The sequence below is a fragment of the Columba livia genome, unplaced genomic scaffold, assembly GCF_036013475.1.
Source record: "Columba livia isolate bColLiv1 breed racing homer unplaced genomic scaffold, bColLiv1.pat.W.v2 Scaffold_107, whole genome shotgun sequence".
Lineage (NCBI taxonomy): Eukaryota > Metazoa > Chordata > Aves > Columbiformes > Columbidae > Columba > Columba livia.
The window spans coordinates 2140380-2149074 of NW_027043012.1; positions in this window are offsets into that span (position 1 = coordinate 2140380).

Genomic DNA, 8695 nt, shown 5'->3' on the forward strand with positions numbered 1-8695 from the left:
GTTTTTGCTTGGGCCTAATCCAAACGGTCTTATGGCTTTCCTCCTAGTCTGAAGACGAATGTGCTAGAAACTATAAAGCAAAAACATGTCCTGCAGCCTAGCCTTGCCTTGCCTGTCCTTGCCTGTCCTAGCCTTGCCTTATGTCCTTCTCATCCTGTTCTCTGTCCCATCCTCTCTCACTAACCCCTCGTCTGGCTGCATGTCTCTTCTTTCCTTTTCTCTCACTCTCCTGCTTCCTGCCTCTTTTCTTGCAATTCCTCCATCTCACTCCTGCAGCTGAACACTATTTTTTATTCTTCCTTCCCTTTTTCCTTCTCCCTTCGCTTTCTCCCTCTGTCCCATATCTTTCTTCCCGACTTGTCTCTTGCAGACTTCGGGCCAAACTGGCCCCAAGTCTGGGCATGCTTTGACAAGTTTTCAGAGCCCTGGCTGGTGGCAGCAGGGACACCAGGCAGTGACAGGCCCGGGGCTGACAGGCTCCCCATCCCCTAGGGGGCGCCTGGCTGCCACACCCAGCTGACATAGAACCTTTGTCACAATGCCCGCTACCGTGGCGAGGATGTGGTGGCTCTGCAGGTGACAGGGACACTGCAGGACTTGGTGTCAGCTCAGCAGTTTCTCACTTCCCCTAAGAAGCGGAATTCTGCAAATTGCTGCCTTTGCTCTTGAAAGGATGTCATCAGGTGGGTGTTTTGGTGTCATACACTGAAAACAGAGCAGAAACTGTGAAATATTCCCATGATATGCATGGTCCCTGCCCCAAAGCACCATGACTCAGCCTAAGGAGATCTGCAGCTTATTTTTTGGTACTGCCAGCAGATTGTGGAAGTACAGTATAAAAACCATCCTTATGGAGAGATCTTGGTATTTTAGGCTTAGTCTAAGAGTCTCAAGTAGCTGGGGTTTTTGCTTGGGCCTAATCCAAACGGTCTTATGGCTTTCCTCCTAGTCTGAAGACGAATGTGCTAGAAACTATAAAGCAAAAACATGTCCTGCAGCCTAGCCTTGCCTTGCCTGTCCTTGCCTGTCCTAGCCTTGCCTTATGTCCTTCTCATCCTGTTCTCTGTCCCATCCTCTCTCACTAACCCCTCGTCTGGCTGCACGTCTCTTCTTTCCTTTTCTCTCACTCTCCTGCTTCCTGCCTCTTTTCTTGCAATTCCTCCATCTCACTCCTTCAGCACAACACTACTTTTTATTCTTCCTTCCCTTTCTCCTGCTCCCTTCGCTTTCTCCCTCTGTCCCATATCTTTCTTCCCGACTTGTCTCTTGCAGACTTCGGGCCAAACTGGCCCCAAGTCTGGGCGTGGTTTGACAAGTTTTCAGAGGCCTGGCTGGTGGCAGCAGGGACACCAGGCAGTGACAGGCCCGGGGCTGACAGGCTCCCCATCCCCTAGGGGGCGCCTGGCTGCCACACCCAGCTGACATAGAACCTTTGTCACAATGCCCGCTACCGTGGCGAGGATGCGGTGGCTCTGCAGGTGACAGGGACACTGCAGGTCTTGGTGTCAGCTCAGCAATTTCTCACTTCCCCTAAGAAGCGGAATTCTGCAAATTGCTGCCTTTGCTCTTGAAAGGATGTCATCAGGTGGGTGTTTTGGTGTCATACACTGAAAACAGAGCAGAAACTGTGAAATATTCCCATGATATGCATGGTCCCTGCCCCAAAGCACCATGACTCAGCCTAAGGAGATCTGCAGCTTATTTTTTTGTACTGCCAGCAGATTGTGGAAGTACAGTATAAAAACCATCCTTATGGAGAGATCTTGGTATTTTAGGCTTAGTCTAAGAGTCTCAAGTAGCTGGGGTTTTTGCTTGGGCCTAATCCATACGGTCTTATGGCTTTCCTCCTAGTCTGAAGACGAATGTGCTAGAAACTATAAAGCAAAAACATGTCCTGCAGCCTAGCCTTGCCTTGCCTGTCCTTGCCTGTCCTAGCCTTGCCTTATGTCCTTCTCATCCTGTTCTGTGTCCCATCCTCTCTCACTAACCCCTCGTCTGGCTGCATGTCTCTTCTTTCCTTTTCTCTCACTCTCCTGCTTCCTGCCTCTTGTCTTGCAATTCCTCCATCTCACTCCTTCAGCACAACACTACTTTTTATTCTTCCTTCCCTTTCTCCTGCTCCCTTTGCTTTCTCCCTCTGTCCCATATCTTTCTTCCCGACTTGTCTCTTGGAGACTTTGGGCCAAACTGGCCCCAAGTCTGGGCATGGTTTGAAAAGTTTTCAGAGGCCTGGCTGGTGGCAGCAGGGACACCAGGCAGTGACAGGCCCGGGGCTGACAGGCTCCCCATCCCCTAGGAGGCGCCTGGCTGCCACACCCAGCTGACATAGAACCTTTGTCACAATGCCCGCTACCGTGGCGAGGATGCGGTGGCTCTGCAGGTGACAGGGACACTGCAGGACTTGGTGTCAGCTCAGCAATTTCTCACTTCCCCTGAGAAGCGGAATTCTGCAAATTGCTGCCTTTGCTCTTGAAAGGATGTCATCAGGTGGGTGTTTTGGTGTCATACACTGAAAACAGAGCAGAAACTGTGAAATATTCCCATGATATGCATGGTCCCTGCCCCAAAGCACCATGACTCAGCCTAAGGAGATCTGCAGCTTATTTTTTTGTACTGCCAGCAGATTGTGGAAGTACAGTATAAAAACCATCCTTATGGAGAGATCTTGGTATTTTAGGCTTAGTCTAAGAGTCTCAAGTAGCTGGGGTTTTTGCTTGGGCCTAATCCATACGGTCTTATGGCTTTCCTCCTAGTCTGAAGACGAATGTGCTAGAAACTATAAAGCAAAAACATGTCCTGCAGCCTAGCCTTGCCTTGCCTGTCCTTGCCTGTCCTAGCCTTGCCTTATGTCCTTCTCATCCTGTTCTCTGTCCCATCCTCTCTCACTAACCCCTCATCTGGCTGCATGTCTCTTCTTTCCTTTTCTCTCACTCTCCTGCTTCCTGCCTCTTTTCTTGCAATTCCTCCATCTCACTCCTGCAGCCCAACACTACTTTTTATTCTTCCTTCCCTTTCTCCTGCTCCCTTCGCTTTCTCCCTCTGTCCCATACCTTTCTTCCCGACTTGTCTCTTGCAGACTTTGGGCCAAACTGGCCCCAAGTCTGGGCATGCTTTGACAAGTTTTCAGAGGCCTGGCTGGTGGCAGCAGGGACACCAGGCAGTGACAGGCCCGGGGCTGACAGGCTCCCCATCCCCTAGGGGGCGCCTGGCTGCCACACCCAGCTGACATAGAACCTTTGTCACAATGCCCGCTACCGTGGCGAGGATGCGGTGGCTCTGCAGGTGACAGGGACACTGCAGGACTTGGTGTCAGCTCAGCAATTTCTCACTTCCCCTAAGAAGCGGAATTCTGCAAATTGCTGCCTTTGCTCTTGAAAGGATGTCATCAGGTGGGTGTTTTGGTGTCATACACTGAAAACAGAGCAGAAACTGTGAAATATTCCCATGATATGCATGGTCCCTGCCCCAAAGCACCATGACTCAGCCTAAGGAGATCTGCACCTTATTTTTTTGTACTGCCAGCAGATTGTGGAAGTACAGTATAAAAACCATCCTTATGGAGAGATCTTGGTATTTTAGGCTTAGTCTAAGTGTCTCAAGTAGCTGGGGTTTTTGCTTGGGCCTAATCCATACGGTCTTATGGCTTTCCTCCTCGTCTGAAGACGAATGTGCTAGAAACTATAAAGCAAAAACATGTCCTGCAGCCTAGCCTTGCCTTGCCTGTCCTTGCCTGTCCTAGCCTTGCCTTATGTCCTTCTCATCCTGTTCTCTGTCCCATCCTCTCCCACTAACCCCTCGTCTGGCTGCATGTCTCTTCTTTCCTTTTCTCTCACTCTCCTGCTTCCTGCCTCTTTTCTTGCAATTCCTCCATCTCACTCCTGCAGCCCAACACTACTTTTTATTCTTCCTTCCCTTTCTCCTGCTCCCTTCGCTTTCTCCCTCTGTCCCATATCTTTCTTCCCGACTTGTCTCTTGCAGACTTCGGGCCAAACTGGCCCCAAGTCTGGGCATGCTTTGACAAGTTTTCAGAGGCCTGGCTGGTGGCAGCAGGGACACCAGGCAGTGACAGGCCCGGGGCTGACAGGCTCCCCATCCCCTAGGGGGCGCCTGGCTGCCACACCCAGCTGACATAGAACCTTTGTCACAATGCCCGCTACCGTGGCGAGGATGCGGTGGCTCTGCAGGTGTCAGGGACACTGCAGGACTTGGTGTCAGCTCAGCAGTTTCTCACTTCCCCTAAGAAGCGGAATTCTGCAAATTGCTGCCTTTGCTCTTGAAAGGATGTCATCGGGTGGGTGTTTTGGTGTCATACACTGAAAACCAGAGCAGAAACTGTGAAATATTCCCATGATATGCATGGTCCCTGCCCCAAAGCACCATGACTCAGCCTAAGGAGATCTGCAGCTTATTTTTCTGTACTGCCAGCAGATTGTGGAAGTACAGTATAAAAACCATCCTTATGGAGAGATCTTGGTATTTTAGGCTTAGTCTAAGTGTCTCAAGTAGCTGGGGTTTTTGCTTGGGCCTAATCCATACGGTCTTATGGCTTTCCTCCTCGTCTGAAGACGAATGTGCTAGAAACTATAAAGCAAAAACATGTCCTGCAGCCTAGCCTTGCCTTGCCTGTCCTTGCCTGTCCTAGCCTTGCCTTATGTCCTTCTCATCCTGTTCTCTGTCCCAGCCTCTCTCACTAACCCCTCGTCTGGCTGCATGTCTCTTCTTTCCTTTTCTCTCACTCTCCTGCTTCCTGCCTCTTTTCTTGCAATTCCTCCATCTCACTCCTGCAGCTGAACACTATTTTTTATTCTTCCTTCCCTTTTTCCTTCTCCCTTCGCTTTCTCCCTCTGTCCCATATCTTTCTTCCCGACTTGTCTCTTGCAGACTTTGGGCCAAACTGGCCCCAAGTCTGGGCATGCTTTGACAAGTTTTCAGAGCCCTGGCTGGTGGCAGCAGGGACACCAGGCAGTGACAGGCCCGGGGCTGACAGGCTCCCCATCCCCTAGGGGGCGCCTGGCTGCCACACCCAGCTGACATAGAACCTTTGTCACAATGCCCGCTACCGTGGCGAGGATGCGGTGGCTCTGCAGGTGACAGGGACACTGCAGGTCTTGGTGTCAGCTCAGCAATTTCTCACTTCCCCTAAGAAGCGGAATTCTGCAAATTGCTGCCTTTGCTCTTGAAAGGATGTCATCAGGTGGGTGTTTTGGTGTCATACACTGAAAACAGAGCAGAAACTGTGAAATATTCCCATGATATGCATGGTCCCTGCCCCAAAGCACCATGACTCAGCCTAAGGAGATCTGCAGCTTATTTTTTTGTACTGCCAGCAGATTGTGGAAGTACAGTATAAAAACCATCCTTATGGAGAGATCTTGGTATTTTAGGCTTAGTCTAAGAGTCTCAAGTAGCTGGGGTTTTTGCTTGGGCCTAATCCATACGGTCTTATGGCTTTCCTCCTAGTCTGAAGACGAATGTGCTAGAAACTATAAAGCAAAAACATGTCCTGCAGCCTAGCCTTGCCTTGCCTGTCCTTGCCTGTCCTAGCCTTGCCTTATGTCCTTCTCATCCTGTTCTGTGTCCCATCCTCTCTCACTAACCCCTCGTCTGGCTGCATGTCTCTTCTTTCCTTTTCTCTCACTCTCCTGCTTCCTGCCTCTTGTCTTGCAATTCCTCCATCTCACTCCTTCAGCACAACACTACTTTTTATTCTTCCTTCCCTTTCTCCTGCTCCCTTTGCTTTCTCCCTCTGTCCCATATCTTTCTTCCCGACTTGTCTCTTGGAGACTTTGGGCCAAAATGGCCCCAAGTCTGGGCATGGTTTGAAAAGTTTTCAGAGGCCTGGCTGGTGGCAGCAGGGACACCAGGCAGTGACAGGCCCGGGGCTGACAGGCTCCCCATCCCCTAGGAGGCGCCTGGCTGCCACACCCAGCTGACATAGAACCTTTGTCACAATGCCCGCTACCGTGGCGAGGATGCGGTGGCTCTGCAGGTGTCAGGGACACTGCAGGACTTGGTGTCAGCTCAGCAGTTTCTCACTTCCCCTAAGAAGCGGAATTCTGCAAATTGCTGCCTTTGCTCTTGAAAGGATGTCATCGGGTGGGTGTTTTGGTGTCATACACTGAAAACCAGAGCAGAAACTGTGAAATATTCCCATGATATGCATGGTCCCTGCCCCAAAGCACCATGACTCAGCCTAAGGAGATCTGCAGCTTATTTTTCTGTACTGCCAGCAGATTGTGGAAGTACAGTATAAAAACCATCCTTATGGAGAGATCTTGGTATTTTAGGCTTAGTCTAAGTGTCTCAAGTAGCTGGGGTTTTTGCTTGGGCCTAATCCATACGGTCTTATGGCTTTCCTCCTCGTCTGAAGACGAATGTGCTAGAAACTATAAAGCAAAAACATGTCCTGCAGCCTAGCCTTGCCTTGCCTGTCCTTGCCTGTCCTAGCCTTGCCTTATGTCCTTCTCATCCTGTTCTCTGTCCCATCCTCTCTCACTAAGCCCTCGTCTGGCTGCATGTCTCTTCTTTCCTTTTCTCTCACTCTCCTGCTTCCTGCCTCTTTTCTTGCAATTCCTCCATCTCACTCCTGCAGCCCAACACTACTTTTTATTCTTCCTTCCCTTTCTCCTGCTCCCTTCGCTTTCTCCCTCTGTCCCATATCTTTCTTCCCGACTTGTCTCTTGCAGACTTCGGGCCAAACTGGCCCCAAGTCTGGGCATGCTTTGACAAGTTTTCAGAGGCCTGGCTGGTGGCAGCAGGGACACCAGGCAGTGACAGGCCCGGGGCTGACAGGCTCCCCATCCCCTAGGGGGCGCCTGGCTGCCACACCCAGCTGACATAGAACCTTTGTCACAATGCCCGCTACCGTGGCGAGGATGCGGTGGCTCTGCAGGTGTCAGGGACACTGCAGGACTTGGTGTCAGCTCAGCAGTTTCTCACTTCCCCTAAGAAGCGGAATTCTGCAAATTGCTGCCTTTGCTCTTGAAAGGATGTCATCGGGTGGGTGTTTTGGTGTCATACACTGAAAACCAGAGCAGAAACTGTGAAATATTCCCATGATATGCATGGTCCCTGCCCCAAAGCACCATGACTCAGCCTAAGGAGATCTGCAGCTTATTTTTCTGTACTGCCAGCAGATTGTGGAAGTACAGTATAAAAACCATCCTTATGGAGAGATCTTGGTATTTTAGGCTTAGTCTAAGTGTCTCAAGTAGCTGGGGTTTTTGCTTGGGCCTAATCCATACGGTCTTATGGCTTTCCTCCTCGTCTGAAGACGAATGTGCTAGAAACTATAAAGCAAAAACATGTCCTGCAGCCTAGCCTTGCCTTGCCTGTACTTCCCTGTCCTAGCCTTGCCTTATGTCCTTCTCATCCTGTTCTGTGTCCCATCCTCTCTCACTAACCCCTCGTCTGGCTGCATGTCTCTTCTTTCCTTTTCTCTCACTCTCCTGCTTCCTGCCTCTTGTCTTGCAATTCCTCCATCTCACTCCTGCAGCCCAACACTACTTTTTATTCTTCCTTCCCTTTCTCCTGCTCCCTTCGCTTTCTCCCTCTGTCCCATATCTTTCTTCCCGACTTGTCTCTTGCAGACTTTGGGCCAAACTGGCCCCAAGTCTGGGCATGGTTTGAAAAGTTTTCAGAGGCCTGGCTGGTGGCAGCAGGGACACCAGGCAGTGACAGGCCCGGGGCTGACAGGCTCCCCATCCCCTAGGGGGCGCCTGGCTGCCACACCCAGCTGACATAGAACCTTTGTCACAATGCCCGCTACCGTGGCGAGGATGCGGTGGCTCTGCAGGTGTCAGGGACACTGCAGGACTTGGTGTCAGCTCAGCAGTTTCTCACTTCCCCTAAGAAGCGGAATTCTGCAAATTGCTGCCTTTGCTCTTGAAAGGATGTCATCAGGTGGGTGTTTTGGTGTCATACACTGAAAACAGAGTAGAAACTGTGAAATATTCCCATGATATGCATGGTCCCAGCCCCAAAGCACCATGACTCAGCCTAAGGAGATCTGCAGCTTATTTTTTTGTACTGCCAGCAGATTGTGGAAGTACAGTATAAAAACCATCCTTATGGAGAGATCTTGGTATTTTAGGCTTAGTCTAAGTGTCTCAAGTAGCTGGGGTTTTTGCTTGGGCCTAATCCATACCGTCTTATGGCTTTCCTCCTCGTCTGAAGACGAATGTGCTAGAAACTATAAAGCAAAAACATGTCCTGCAGCCTAGCCTTGCCTTGCCTGTCCTTGCCTGTCCCAGCCTTGCCTTCTTTCCTTCTCATCCTGTTCTCTGTCCCATCCTCTCTCACTAACCCCTCGTCTGGCTGCATGTCTCTTCTTTCCTTTTCTCTCACTCTCCTGCTTCCTGCCTCTTGTCTTGCAATTCCTCCATCTCACTCCTGCAGCCCAACACTACTTTTTATTCTTCCTTCCCTGTATCCTGCTCCCTTCGCTTTCTCCCTCTGTCCCATATCTTTCTTCCCGACTTGTCTTTTGCAGACTTTGGGCCAAACTGGCCCCAAGTCTGGGCATGGTTTGACAAGTTTTCAGAGGCCTGGCTGGTGGCAGCAGGGACACCAGGCAGTGACAGGCCCGGGGCTGACAGGCTCCCCATCCCCTAGGGGGCGCCTGGCTGCCACACCCAGCTGACATAGAACCTTTGTCACAATGCCCGCTACCGTGGCGAGGATGCGGTGGCTCTGC